This window comes from Dioscorea cayenensis, chromosome 19, assembly GCF_009730915.1.
Source record: "Dioscorea cayenensis subsp. rotundata cultivar TDr96_F1 chromosome 19, TDr96_F1_v2_PseudoChromosome.rev07_lg8_w22 25.fasta, whole genome shotgun sequence".
Taxonomy (NCBI): Eukaryota; Viridiplantae; Streptophyta; class Magnoliopsida; order Dioscoreales; family Dioscoreaceae; genus Dioscorea; species Dioscorea cayenensis.
The window spans coordinates 10,360,549-10,375,741 of NC_052489.1; the positions used below are offsets into that span (position 1 = coordinate 10,360,549).

Here is a 15,193-nt window from a genome sequence, read left to right on the forward strand (position 1 = left end):
AATCTCCACGACTCATTAATGCATTAGTTAGGAAGCATAATAGAGGGTTTTTACACTTGAAATGATTGTCCTAGGCGGATCAATATCCGAGTACCCCATTTATATCCATTTGCTTACATCTCCTTTACTTGTGCTTTCTCTCTTGTCTCTTTTACTTTTGTTTGTATTACATTTTGTCACACAAATCACTATTAATATTTCGCTTAGTTAAGAAACAATTTAATTATTTTTACTCCCTACTCCCTGTGGATATGATACCCACTCACCAGGGATTTTATTACTTCAACAAACTCGTGTAGTTATGGGACATACGCAAGGGGCGTTGTAAAGTTTTTGGCGCCGTTGCCAGGGACTAGGCATTTAGAGATACTTTGCACTTTGTTTTCTTAGCTATTCATTTATTCATTCTATTTCACATCTTCTTTTCTATTATCGTTCTGATTTGTTTTCTTTCTTTTTGTCCAGCTCCAGGTTCATGACCCGATGGAACCCCTCAATATTGATTGAAGGAGATCCCGAGCTCGAACATACACTTAGAAGAAAAGGGAAAGAGCCTGTGCAAGAACAGTCTAATCTAGCTGATTTGGAAGTTGAAGGGTCGCATAATATGATGGAGCAAAATGAGAAATAGAGGACATTATCCGATTATGCCCGACCTTCAGTATTTGGGACACAATCGAGTATTATGCATCCCCCGATTACAGCATAGAACTTCGAGCTGAAATCGGCATTCATCCACATGTTGCAGCAATCCGCACAGTTCAATGATTTGGCTGATGAGGATCCAAACAGTCATATAGAGAACCTTCTCAAGGTGTGTGTGATATGCTAAAGATAAACGGTGTGATGGATGATGCCATCAATTTGATAGCCTTCCCATTTTCCTTAAAGGGGAGAGCGAAGTAGTGGCTACACTCATTACCTAGAGCATCAATTACCACATGGAAAGAGATGGTAGAAGCTTTTCTTGCCCATTATTTCCCTCCCAGAAAATCTGCAAAGCTTAAGAATGAGATCTCATCCTTTGTACAGTTGGAATTGGAGTTTCTATTTGAGATGTGGGAAAAGGTTCAAGGAGCTCCTGAGAAAGTGCCCGCAACACGGATTCCCGGAGTGGGTGATTGTTCAGACATTTTGCAGCTCGTTGAATCCGAGCACAAGGCAACTCTTAGATGCGGCGAGAGGAGGCACCTTAGGTAGCAAGACCCCCGGTGAGGCCCGTCAACTAATTGAAGAAATGGGGTTAAATAGCTACCAATGGAATGCTAGGAAGAAGAAAAAGGTGGTCGGACTTCATGAGATAGACACAGTAACTTCATTGACGGCTCAAGTGGAATCATTGAGTAAGAAGTTAGATGTTCTAACATTGAATAGTGTGGCGGCCATGACTACTTGCACTGGGTGTGGTGGAGGACATGCTCCCTTCGATTGCCCGATCTCCATTGGTGATGCATCTTCGGTTGAGAATGTTGATTTTGTGGGTAATGCGATGAGGAATCAAGGGAATCCATATAGCAACACCTACAATCCGGGTTGGAAGAATCATCCCAATTTTTCATGGAGTAACCAAGTTCCACAAAAGTCCATGGGGCCACCGGGTTTACAACAACGACAAGCCGCAAATATGGAGAACCGAGTTTCCAGTTTGGAGACCCGAATGACTGATTTGGAGAAGGCCTTAACTAGATTTGTGCAATCATCGGATACAAGGTTTCAATCAGTTGAGGCTACACTTCGCAACCACACCGCTTCTTTGCATAACCTTAAGAATCAAGTGGGGCAAATTGTGAAGTCTCTATTGGAGAGACCACAAGGAAGCTTGCCAAACAATACCAAGACCAATCCTAGAGAGCATGTGAAGGTGATCACCTTGAGAAGTAGTTGTGAGGTTGAAGGTAAGTTTCTGAGTGAGAAGCCCAATGAACACGCACCCGAGGTCATAGAGCTTGAAGAGGGAACAAGCAAAGAGAAGGAGGTGGCACCCCCACCTTTCAAGCCAAGAATCCCCTATCCCTCTAGGTTAGAGAATGACCAAGGGGATGAACAGTATAAGAAGTTCCTGAGTTTGTTCAAGCAACTCCACATCGACATTCTTTTTGTTGAGTCATTGTCTTAAATGCCTAAGTATGCAAAATTCTTGAAGGATTTGTTGACTAATAAGAGAAAGTTAGAGGAGAGTGCTTTAGTGATCTTAGATGCTTCTTGTATGGCAGTTTTGCAAAAGAACATGCCGAATAAGAGGAAAGACCCGAGAAGCTTCATCATTCTATGCAACATTGGTAATTTAGGTGAAGAAATGTTATTGGCATACCCAGGGGCCAGTATCAACATCATGCCATACACCTTCTTTCAGAAGCTAGGCCTATGGCGAGCCTAGGCCTACTCGGATGACTATGCAATTGGCGGACCGAACGGTGAGACATCCGAGGGGTATTATCGAAGATGTGCTTATCAAGGTGGACAAGTACATATTTCCTGTAGATTTTGTTGTGCTAGACATCGATGAGGATGCGGATGTACCCTTGATACTTGGGAGACTGTTCTTGCGAACTTCCAAGGCATTGATTGACATGGATGGTGGGGAGCTAACTTTGAGAGTTGGAGATAACAAGCTCACATACCGTCTTGCCAAAGCCATGAGGCATTCTCTTGATTTTGATGATACTTTGTATTTTCTAGACACTACTAATGAGATTGTTGATGAATATATGGAGGAAATGTTCAATCCAGACCCCTACAAGGGTTTGTTTAACAAAGAGGAGGAAAATGAAGAAGTAATGATGGTTGGCTCGATGGAAGAAGTACCGTCTACTCCGGGGATCCTAAAGAAGGTGCTTCGGAAGATGAAGAGGGCGAGGAGACCCCACCGAAAATGTGCGTGAACCGAACTAGTTGGATGAACCATTGCTAGATGGTCCCATACCCGGTAACTCCCCTTCTACCTTCAAGAGACTTTGCTCGTCATGCTTTCAAGCCATGCGTAAGAGGGCAACATTTATCTATAAGCCCATGTGAGGTAAGAATGAGGCACATCAAGCTTAGTGATGTAAAACAAGCGCTTCTTGGGAGGCAACCCAAGTGTTTACTATTTTATCTTAGTTGTTAGTTTAGTTTTTGCATGAATAACTTGCTAGGTATCAGTGTCTTGATTTTTAAATGCTTCTGCTGTGTATTGTATTGTGGATTTTAATGTCATCCTGTGTTTTCATAAGGATTTCGCGAAGTTTAAGTCACTTGAGCTTGTTTTTTATGTTTTTTGCTGGTGTATTTTGCATAAAAGAGCAAGCTCTGAGGGTGTAAACATGTTCAGGAAATTTCTGCAGAGCCTATAGAGTTTTCTAAGTCAACCAGAGAAAACACATGGGCGTGTGGAATTTCTGCATGCCCGTAAAGTTGTATTGCGAGCTCATCTAGAGAAGGCACATGGGCGTGGACTCACCCCTGTGAGCGACCTTGCGATTTTCGCACGCCTGTTGGTAACTTCCGCACGGGCGTGCATTTTCTTGCAGAGACTTGGCAAATTATCCCAAGAGCACACAATGGCGTGGACTCGCCCCTGTGGGTGAACTTGCAACAAATACATGACGTGGGAATTTTCTGCATGCCCGTACGGATCTCTGCAGATGAACTCTCTCCATACTGAGAAGACACAGGGGCGTGCGGCTGCCACCGTGAGTTGGGCCTGTGAATGTCCACGCCCGTGGGAAATTTTTGCACGGCCGTGCGAAACACTTAACGTTTCTTCTCAGTTGGACAAAGATGCATTCAGAGGCAGTGAGGATTTTCCTGAGAGCGTACAGGGGTGTGCTTCTGCACTAGTGAAGCTCTCCTGTGGAGGCACACGGGCGTGGGTAATTTCCACACACCCGTGTGGATGCACAGAATTCCAAGAAACATGAGTTTTTCTTTAAAATCTTTGTGAATTCTCCTCTTCTTCACTTCCAACCATCTGAAAACCACTCTTGATCAATTTCCCGGCCTCTCACCACTGTTTTAGAGGGGTTTTCAGAAAAGTTTCACGCTGAATTCAAAGTGTTCATACCCATTTCATTGGTAAACCTCTTAATTTCTCTTCTATTTGTCATTTCTTATTTTTTGTGGATTAAAAGTCTTGAGTTGCACAAATTTTCACTTTATAATGGTTTGTGCATGTTTAGAAAGCGTTTAAACGTGGTTTAAGGTTATATTTTTGGAGAATTGACATGGAACCGTGTGGTTTTCACAACCCACAGATCCACACGGGCATGGGTAATTTCCACAGGCCCGTGTGGAATTCTACAGTATGTTGTTTATGAGCTTATTTGATCATTTCTTCCTCATTTATCGCAGGTATGTCACCGCACTCAAAGTGGCAAGAAGGGAAGCGCCCTAGAGAATCTTCACCCGAGTTGGCACATACTGAATTCTCGAATCCCGAGCATCAGGCTCATTTTGAGTTGTTATCGGGACTTAGGTTTAGCCAATTTCGGTTCATGGACTTGAGTGTGCTAACTGGAGTCCAGCGGGGTGATAAATTAGTCAGGGAACTTGACACGCTAATGCCCGTGGGATGCTAGAAAGATTATTGTCTATACGAGAGCCAGTTTTCCGGCCACTGAGTTTTGACATCACTGATGCCATACAGTTTAGAGCCTTCGGATGTTAATTTGCCATGAGTGTCACAGAGTTTTAAGTTTGCATGGGCATTTACAACAAGACATGCACAGAAATGGAGGAGTATGGGCACTTGCCAATAGATTACCCTGGCACCTTGACCCCACAACAGGCTTACCAGGTTTTATGAGGGAAGTGGCAGCATGAATCGGGAGTATCCAAGGCCACATGTTTTCTCGGCTGAGCTACAAGTATTTATTCACCTTCATTAGCAGATCTGTGGATGACCGAGGTGATACCACTAGTGTTCTGAGCTGATAGGGGTTACTTTATCTGTATTCCATGGTTAGGTCCGTGCCCATTCATCTGGAGCACGTTGTGGTAGATTACATGCGATACCAGGGCCATAGCGGGAGAGTGAAAGTATTATTTGTTGGTCCATACATTACTAGACTTATTCTAGGGATGGGTCTCGGTGATGCTTTTCGAGATACAGATCAGACAGTTATTCCCGCTCCGCTTGAACTACATACTCTCAGGATAATGGGAGTGGTGCATAGATATGGGCCTGGAACTTACATTTTGGCCACTTCCACCACTGAGAGTGCCGAGGGTGGTAGGGATGCAGCGGAGGGTTCTGCACCGATGGCGACCGAGATCGCAGAGCGTACGATTACCCCTTCCTGAGCCCATGAGCGTATTGAGAGGCTCAAGAGCACTGTGAGTGTCGTGTGGTATGTGATCATCGAGATTCGAGCGATACAGTTATCACAGTATACTGATATGATTACCTGTTTTGACTTCTTACGGTAGCTATTGATGAGCAGATCTCCAACACCTCCAGCAACACCATCACCTACTCCAGCACTAGCTGATCCACCGTGTACCTCAGTTGATCCACCAGCGTTGTCATCTTTACCAATAGCAGCAGAGGAGACAGCGCGACACTTACACTTGATTTTATTTTCATTTCTTTATTTGGATTTCCTTCTGGACTTGTATATTCAAAAAAGATTTTCTTTCTGAGTTTATTTTAGTTTTGTTGTCTCAAGTTGTATTCATTTCTCTATCTTTTATGTACTCGAGCTGTTTTTGTTTTATGGAGCTTTACTAAACCCCCTCGTGTATCCGTGCAGATGGTCTTGTCATCATGGGAATTGAGAACTTGTCATAGACACGGCCAAGGTGCTTCGACATTTGATTGTATATGCTTCACAACCCGTTGGAACACCACTCCCAATGAATTAGCTCCATCAAATGCAACACTAGGAGTCAGGGGGGGTTCATAGTGCACATATCTTTTATATGAGTCTTGATTGTTATACATGCTCACATAGCCAATGGTGGTTCACCTTAGTTGCAATGATTGTATTCTTGAGTATAGAAGAATTTTTAACATTGAATGTTCTCATGCTCTAGTTCTTGCTTGACTTTTTAGGAATTTTTGCCCGATTGACACTTGTGCACTACTTACTCTTTAACATCCTTTGGAAACTCAAGTTTGATGTTAAAGGGACTAGTTTTAGTTTTTCTTCTTATGTTATTTTGTTGAAAAAAATGGAAAAATGAAAAGAAAGAACAAAATAGTTTTGTTGTTTAGTTGTGCTTGTTGGGTGGAAAGAGCTACCACCTATGATGTATGAAGCTACTCTCATAAGTCGGATACTAGTTATGCCCTAATGAGAGAAAGAGCTATCTCATGGGATGTATGAAAGCTACCACCCCGGTAGAAAGAACTACCATCTCAAAAGTGTGAAAGCTACCACAACAGAGTCAAGAACTAAAGGATGAACTCCGCTGGGGCTTAGTTGCGTGAGCAATAGAGTGAAGCGTTGAAGTGAGTTTAGTATCTGGGGCTTAATTGTGACTAGGGGTCTTTCGCATGGACCAAATGGTTAGATATACACATAGGAATAAGGTTTATCACTTGGAATTCCTAGAACTCCATGCAACTTTGCACAATGTGAGGTGTTGACGCTGAGCAATTTCTCCACCGGCATATAGTGTAGAGTTAGTCACGGTTGACCTTAGGTTTCGGACCGTGTGCTTTAGGATTTCCACGACTCATTAAGTATTAGTTAGGAAGCATAATAGTAGGTCTTGCACTTGAAACATTAGTCCTACGGGGAGCATTGTCTGAGTACCCCACTTCTATAGACTGTCTTTCCTCTCACTTACTTGGGTCTCTCGTTCTGGTTTCTTTTTTTTATGCTTACGTTACACTATATCAACTTCTTCATTTTCCACTTCTTGGTCTAGCACCCCTTCATATGGGTCCGGATTCATCATTTCTTGCACATATTCATCTATTAGTTCATCGGTAGTGTCAAGAAAATAAAGAGTATCATCAAAGTCAAGAGAATGTCGGATAGCTTCGCCGAGGCGGTATGTCAACTTATCGTCGCCAACCCTCAGTGTCAACTCCCCACCGTCCATGTTGATAAGTGCCTTGGAAGTATGCAATAATGGCCTTCTAAGTATCAAAGGAATATTTACATCATGGTCGACATCCAACACTACACAGTCCACAGGAAATATGCACTTGTCAACCTTCACCAATACATCTTCCATAATACCACTCGGATGTCTAACCATTCGGTCCTCCAATTAAAGTGTCATCCGAGTGGGCCTAGGCTCTCCCAAGCCTAGCTTCTGAAAGAACGAGTATGGCAAAATGTTGATACTAGCCCCTGAATCCGCCAATGCCATCTCTTAACCCATATTACCAATGTTGCACGAAATAACAAAGCTTCCGATATCTTTCTTCTTGTTTGGCATATTCTTTTGCAAAACCACCGAACAAGAGGCATCTAAGATCATCGATGCACTCTCCTCGAACTTCTTCTTGTTGATCAAAAGATCCTTCAAAAACTTTGCATACCGAGGCATTTGGGATAATGCCTCCACAAAAAGAATGTTTATGTGCAGTTGCTTGAATAGACCAAAGAACTTCTTATATTCCTCATCATTTTGGTCGTTCTTCAATCTCGAAGGATAAGGGATTCTTGGATTGTAAGGCGGGGTTGCCACCTCTTTCTCCTTGTTTGCTCTCTCCTCAACCTCCACAACCTCAGGTGCTTCAACATTGGTCTTCTCATTTGGAAGCCTACCCTCAACCTCATGACCACTTCTCAAAGTGATCGCCTTCACATGTTCTCTCGGAATAGTTTCAGTGTTACTAGCCAAGCTTCCTTGAAGCCTCTCTAATAATGATGACTTTGTAATTTACCCAACTTGATTTTCTAGATTGTGCAATGATACGGTGTGTTTGTGAAGTGTAGCTTCAACCAATTGAAACCTTGAGTCTGATGACTAGATGAATCTCATCAAAGCTTTCTCTAGATCGGTCATCCGGGTTTGTAAGCCTGAAACTTGGTTCTCCCTGTTTGGGGCTTGTTGTTGTTGTTGGAAACCCGGTGGTGCCATGGCCTTTAGTTGCCCTTGGTTATTCCAAGAAAAGTTGGGATGGCTTCTCCATCCTTGGTTGTAGGTGTTGCTATAAGGATTGCCTTGTCCTCTTCCAGAATTACCCACAAAGTCTACTTGTTCAGTTGGGGCTGAAGTAGTTATCAAAATAGGATAATCGGATGGCATATGTGAACCCCCACAACCATCATAACTTGTCATTATGGCTACCCTTTGTGAAGTCAATATATCCAATTTCTTGCTTAATGCCTCTACTTGGGATGCCAAGGATGTAACCGCATCAATTTCATGGGGTCCGACCACTTTCTTCCTTTCTCCTGCATTCAATCGGTAGCTATTCAAACCCATTTCTTCAATCAATTGCCAAGCGTCTTCCAGAGTCTTGTTCCCCATTGTACCTCCTGTGGCGGTATCTAGAAGTTGTTTGTTGCTTGAACTCAACTCGTTATAAAATGTATTAATGATCATCCACTCGGGGAACCCATGTTGTGGACACTCCTGCAGAAGGTCCTTGAATTGTTCTCAAGTCTCAAAGAAAGTTTCAAGCTCCATCTGAACAAATGAAGATATCTCATTATGAAGCTTTGCCAATTTTCTTGGAGGAAAGTACCTTGTAAGGAAAGCTTCAATCATTTCATTCCATGATATGATGGAAGCTCTTGGCAATGAATGGAGCCACTCTTTGGCCCTTCCTTTCAAAGGGAATGGGAAAGCCCTCAAGTGAATTGCATCATCAGAAACCCCATTGATTTTCAACATGTCGCACACTTCAAGGAAGTTCTCAATATGATTGTTCTGGTCTTCATCGGCTAACCCATTAAATTGTGCAGACTATTGAACCATCTGAATAAAGGCTGGCTTCAACTCAAAATTCTGGGCTGCTACTGGTGGCCTCACAATGCTCAATTGTGTCCCATGAATAGTAGGTCTAACAAAATCTGAAAGAGTTCTTCGTTGGCCCTCTTGTTCAGCCATGTTTTCAGATCCTTCACTCTCTATCTCAGCTGAATGATTCTATTCTTGCACAGATTCTTTGCCTCTTCTATGAAGTGTTCGTTCAAGTTCAGGATCTCCTTCAACCAATGTTTTAGGGTTCCCTTGGGTCATAACCTGGAGCTGCTACAAAAGAAAGAAAAATAAATCAGAACAAGGATAGAATAAGAAAGTGTGAAATAGAATAAATGATGAATAGCTAAAATAGCAAAGTGCAAAGTGTTTCTAAACCGCCTATTCCCCTGCAACGGCGCCAAAAAATTGACACACCCCTTGCGTGTGACCCGCAAGTGCACGGGTTTTCAAAGTAATAATACCCCGGTGATGGGTAGTCGAATCCACAAGGAATAGTGATCAGAAACACTAAAATTTCTATTTAACTAAAGTGAAGGTAAATCAGTAGTGGTATGAACAAAATCAATATGAAAAAAACTAAAGAAAATAAGAAAGAGAGGCGCAATAAAATGAGAGGAAATGCAATCGATAGAAAGTGGTCACTCAGACATTGCTCCCCCTAGGACTATTGTTCCATGGTGCAAAATACAATCAGCAATGAAGTTAAAAGTAAAGAGATGCAATCTATAAATAAAACTACCTTGGTATTCATGTCGATGGTCTTGTGGAGTAGCGTCGGCCTCTTCAAAGGTTTCCTCTTCAAGCATAGGGTACACCTCGCTGAATCGATGTCGATGAAAGCTCTCCCAATAACTATATTCTGACGGAATGCGGTGTCAAAGGCCATAGAACCACTCCAAAAACCTTCCCAAAGTCTCTCTAAACCCTAGCTGCAGGCCTCTCCAAAGTTGGGAAAAAGATGGAGAAAAATTGGAAAAGTGGATCCCTAAATCGATACAAGTCGTGGCTTAATAAAGGCCTGGAATCGAGAATCCACACGCACATGTGGAATTTCCACATGCCTGTGTGAATCTGCAGGTAATCTGTTTCGGTGGTCTATGAAAAGTAACTGCTACAGTAAATAGCTACAGTGATTTGCTACATTACTCCGCCAAAATACTCCCGAATCCACACTTTTCATCGAGGCAACAAAAACGGGCACACATCTTTCGGTATATCACGTTGCATCATGAAGTAAAGCACATTTGATAGGAATCTTGCTAGCCTTGCACAAGTTGGAACACATGAGTGTGACTGCCTTTGTGTCCCTCTAATTTACATATTCCATCAAGCATAATGGAGGTTGGCATACACTCATATGTCTTCGAGCACAACTTGCATCTTCTCATGTGTCCACTTCAAGATTCTATCAACATAATGCATTCGCAATCTACTTTGGCTCCTTTCTTCTCTATTTAGCTCCACAACCCTATATGCACAAAAGAACACAAAAACACAAGTATTAGCGATACAACCTGATAAAAGTAATGCTCATCGTAAGAAAAGAATACTTCATATTCTTAGTACACAAGCACTTATCAGTTTGCCATGAAATCATTTTCATCAAGAACATCATACAAAATTATCTTTTGATAATATACTTCAAGGATTTCATCATCATAATAAAATTCAACTCAGTTTTCACATGCCTTTTTGGTTATCATAACAAGAACATCAAATCTCTTAAAAATGCATAATTTGAAACATATACTTCAAAACATAGGGTTTCCAAACAACAATAATATATATGTACTTCGCAAATATCCATGCAATAAGCCAAATCATAAATCACCACGATTTCTAAACTCTAGGTAAAACTTTTAAAGAGATTTCGTAATATGGTGTCTATCATTCAAAGGCAAGGAACTTAAATATTAATCAAACAGAAGTAAATCATAGTCCAAACTTTAGTAAATCCCACTCACAAACTTGGCGAGCTAGAAACCTCTAGTGTTACTTCTCCACTGGCTCTTTCTCCTTGCTTGAAGTTTCACCTCCTAGAAGTAATTAAACAAACTAAACAAATAACCAAACAACATAAACAACTAGATCAATTGAAATGAAGGAAAATGCTCAAAATAGTGAAATGATTACTTCTAGGGTTTTCAAAACTCGCTAGCTAGAAGATCTAACAAGAATATATCCCTCACAACCCTTGAAATCAACAAGGAAAGCAAGAAAAACCAAATTTTTTTGGTGCTACAGTAATCCCAAAATCAAGGAATAAGAAGGTTCAAGGGTTTCTTGATAACAAGGTCTTACAAACCAACACCAATACTCCTCTCAAGCTTTTGCCATCAAAGAGGAAGAAAAGGAGAAAGAATCAAGCTCCCACTTGAATCCACAACAAAACCCTAGCTGTACTCATCCAATTAAGAAGGAAGAACAAGCAAGGAAGACTGCTTACCATGAATCAAGTGATGATCATCCTTTGGGATCCAAGAACAAGCCCATAAATACCACCAAAATCACCCCTTAAACCTTGAGAATAACGGAGGAAATAGGAGGAGGGAATGGAAAGGTTTTGAGGGAAGATAAGTGAAGAAACTGGCTCAAACTGGACTTTAAAGAGATGAACGCCCGATATTTCAGGTGGAACACGGTTGGAACACGATCGTGTTTGTCCTTTTCATTTTCCCAAGCAATTGGCATGCTAGAGCTGGCACAGTACTATAGCAAAACTACTATAGCACCAATCTAAAGAAAGAACATGGTCTGAGTGCTCTTGACACGGGCGTGTCGGAGCTAAAATTTATAGTTTCAGTGCCCGGATTCTCCTGGGAAAAATCAGGGGGACCGACTCAGGTTAAGCACTGACAACGCCCCTTGTGTATGTCCCACAAATGCACGGGTTTGTCAAAGTAATAAAATCCCAAATGAGTGGGTATTGTATCCACAGGGAGTAGGGAATAAAAACACTTAAATTGTTTAATAACTAAGTGAAAGATGAATAGTTATATGTGTGACAAGATGTAAAAAAACAAAAGTAAAAGAACAAGAAAGAGAGCACAAGTAAAGGAGAAGGTAAGGCAGTCGATATAAATGGGGTACCCGGATATTGCTCCGCCTAGGACAATTGTTTCAAGTGCAAGAACCCTCTATTATACTTCCTAAATAATGCAAAAATGAGTCATGGAAATCCTTAAATACATGGTCCCAAATCTAAGGTCAACCATGCATATCTCTATACATGTCCCGGAGGAAAAATTGAATAACCTCTTAATCTTGCACTCGTATAGAATTGCAATGAGTTCTAGGGATTCCAAGTGATAAATCCTCTTCCTAGATGTAGACCTAACCCTTTGGTCCAAGTGGAAGGTCATTAGCCACAATTAAGCCCTAGGTGCTAAAATCATTTCAACACTTCACTCCGTTGCACCCACAACTAAGCGCCAGGGGAAGGTCATTCTTTAGCCCATTTACTCTACTATGACCACAAAAAACTTGTGGAAATAGAGGTAGAATAAATCACACCGGAGGGGAAAGGGGACGCTCCGCTACCTCTCGACTCACCCTCTCAACCCTCTTCAATCTAGCTTTGTCTAACTCTCGTGGTGTGTCACTCAGTCACAAGGGTTACCAACAAGAACTCTCAACCCTAGTGTCACTCTAAGGGAGTATTCATACAATCAAGAATTCAAGATTGGGACTCAAATAAAATATCAATTAATTGAAAGCATAATAAAGAGGTTCAATGAAACGAATACATCCTAGGGTTTACAAATACCCAAGTAACCACTAGGGGGTTTAGCTCTCCATGGAGCTAATTACAATCAATGAAATCAAATGTAAAAGCAAAGAATCCATAGAAAACCCCCTTGATAGTCGTGATGATGGTCTTGTGTAGAGTCCTCTACTTGTCCAATGGTCCCTTTGTCCGGCCTAGGATACACCTCACCAGATCAGTGCCGACGAAAGCTCTCCCACTAACCTTCTTCCAAACGGAGCGCGATGTCAGAGCCATAGAACCTCTCCAAATCCCTGACCAATACCTCTCCAAACCCTAGCCGCAGCCCTCTCTCAAGTTAGGGAAATGATGGAGAAAAGAATAGTGAAATCGAGGCTGAAATTGGCCTTAAATAGGGCTGGAATTTGGAATCCACACGCCCATATGGGCGCCCCTGTGAATTTTTCGCACGGGCTTGTGGAATTTCAACACGCCCGTGTGGAAATTCTCTGTTTTACTCCTTCTTTGACCGGTTATGAACAGTACCTACTAAAGTGTTTTGCTACGTTACTTGCTGTAGTGCCCTACTACAGTACTCTACGATGATATGCCCTATATGAATCGGTATGCGCTGAACCATCGAATACAGGTACAGAAGCTCCTGCCAGCTTAGGACACCAGTGCTATCACCACGGCCATTCACCGACCTGCTCAGAATAGCATGTAAATATCGGTATACAGGTCAGGAAAGGCACGTGGCCTTGGACACCCATGACTCATACCGACCCTGACCACACAATGCTCTATACGCTCTCTGCAAGGTCAAAGCTCCAGGGTAATCTGTCGGTAACTGGAAATACTCCTCGGTGTCAGTAAATGCCTACTCGTATAAGCCATGTGATAAGTGCTTGTGTGATATGAATGCGAAGCATTCTTTCCTTATGTTGAGCATTACTTTTCTCGGGTTTTTACACTAATATGTGTGTTTTTATGTTACTTTTATGCAGGTAGGGTTGTGAGGCCGAGTATGAAGGAAATAGGCCAATGTGGATCACAATGCACCGATTTTGGAGGAAATCTTGCTAAGGTTCAAACGCGAAGACATAGGTCGATGTGAGATGCTAGAATGTGTGCCAACCTCCTCGTATTCGAGTTGGCACATCCATTTGGAGGGGCACAGAGGCAGTCACACTCGAGCATTTCGACTTATGCACATAGAACAAGAGTTCCACCAACGTGTACACCATTGAAGAAGCAAGTGATCCACGATGTGAACGTGTGGCCGTTTGCGTTACCCCGATGAAAGTATGGAATTGGGAAGCTATTCAGGATGAATACTGTAGCAGTACTGTTCACAGCCGACCGAGAAACCAGAGAAACAGAGAATCCACACGGGTGTGTGGAAATTATCCACGCCCGTGTGGAAATTCCGCACGGGCGCGTGGAGTATCCACGCCTGTGGAGTCGCCCGATTCCATCCCTATTTAAAGCCGATTCAGCCCCGATTTTGGTATTCTTTTCTCCATCGTTTCCCCAACTTGCGAGAGGGCTTCGGCTAGGGTTTTAAGGGGTATTGGCCAAGGTTTTTGGAGAGGTTCTACGGCTCCGACATCACGCGTCATTTGGAAGAAGGTTATTGGGAGAGCTTTCGTCGGCACCGATCCGGCGAGGTGTATCCTAGGCCGGACAAAGGAACCCTTGCGACGAGTAGAGGACTCTCCACAAGACCATCGACATGACTATCGAGGTGGTTTATTTATGGATTCATTGCTTTTACATTCTATTTCTTTGATTGTACTTAGCTCCATGGAGAGCTAAACCTCTAGTGGGTACTCGGGTATTGTGAACCCTAGGATGTATTTGTTTCTTTGAACCTCTTTATTATGCTTTCAATAAATTTATGTTTATTTTGAGTTCCAACCTTGAATGCTTGATTGTATGAACATTTCCCTTAGAGTGACACTAGGGTTGAGAGTTCTTGTTGGTAACCTTGTGAGTGAGTGACACTCCACGGCGCTAGACAAAGCTAGGTTGGAGAGGGTTGAGAGGGTGAGTCGAAAGGTATAGGAGCTCTCCCTTTCCCCTCCGGCGTGATAGATTCTACCTCCGTTCCTCGAGTTCTTTACGGCCATAGTAGAGTGAATGGTCTAAGGGATGAACTTCCGCTGGGGCTTAGTTGCGCGTGCAACGGAGTGAAGTGTTGAGGTGATCTTAGTATCTAGGGCTCAATTATGGTTAGGGACCTTCCACCTGGACCAAAGGGTTAGGTCTATTATAAGGAAGAGATTTATCACTTGGAATCCCTAGAGCTCATTGCAACTCTATGCGAGTGCGAGGTGTTGAGATTGTTCGATTTCTCCTCCGGGACATGTATAGAGTTAGGCATAGTTGACCTTAGATTTGGGACTATGTAATTAAGGATTTCCACGACTCACCATTGCATTGATTATGAAGCATAATAGAGGGTTCTTGCACTTGAAACAATTATCCTAGGTGGTGCATTATCCGGGTACCCCATCTTTATCGATTGCCTTACCCCCTTCTTTACTTTTGCTCTCTTTCTTGTTGCTTTTATCGTTGAGAATTGAATCATTATCACACTCCTTATCATTGATTTTT

At 42.4% G+C, this 15,193-nt stretch overlaps 2 non-coding genes across 2 annotated transcripts; one reads left to right on the top strand and one right to left on the bottom strand.

Moving 5' to 3' along the window:
• Positions 1 to 999: 999 nt before the first annotated feature.
• On the bottom strand, positions 1,000 to 1,107 carry LOC120250915. Its single transcript, XR_005533245.1, has one exon. It is a non-coding gene; the product is annotated as a small nucleolar RNA R71 (small nucleolar RNA).
• Positions 1,108 to 8,497: 7,390 nt separating this feature from the next.
• Positions 8,498 to 8,603, top strand: LOC120250764. The gene has a single exon (XR_005533102.1). It is a non-coding gene; the product is annotated as a small nucleolar RNA R71 (small nucleolar RNA).
• The last annotated feature ends 6,590 nt before the right edge of the window (positions 8,604 to 15,193 follow it).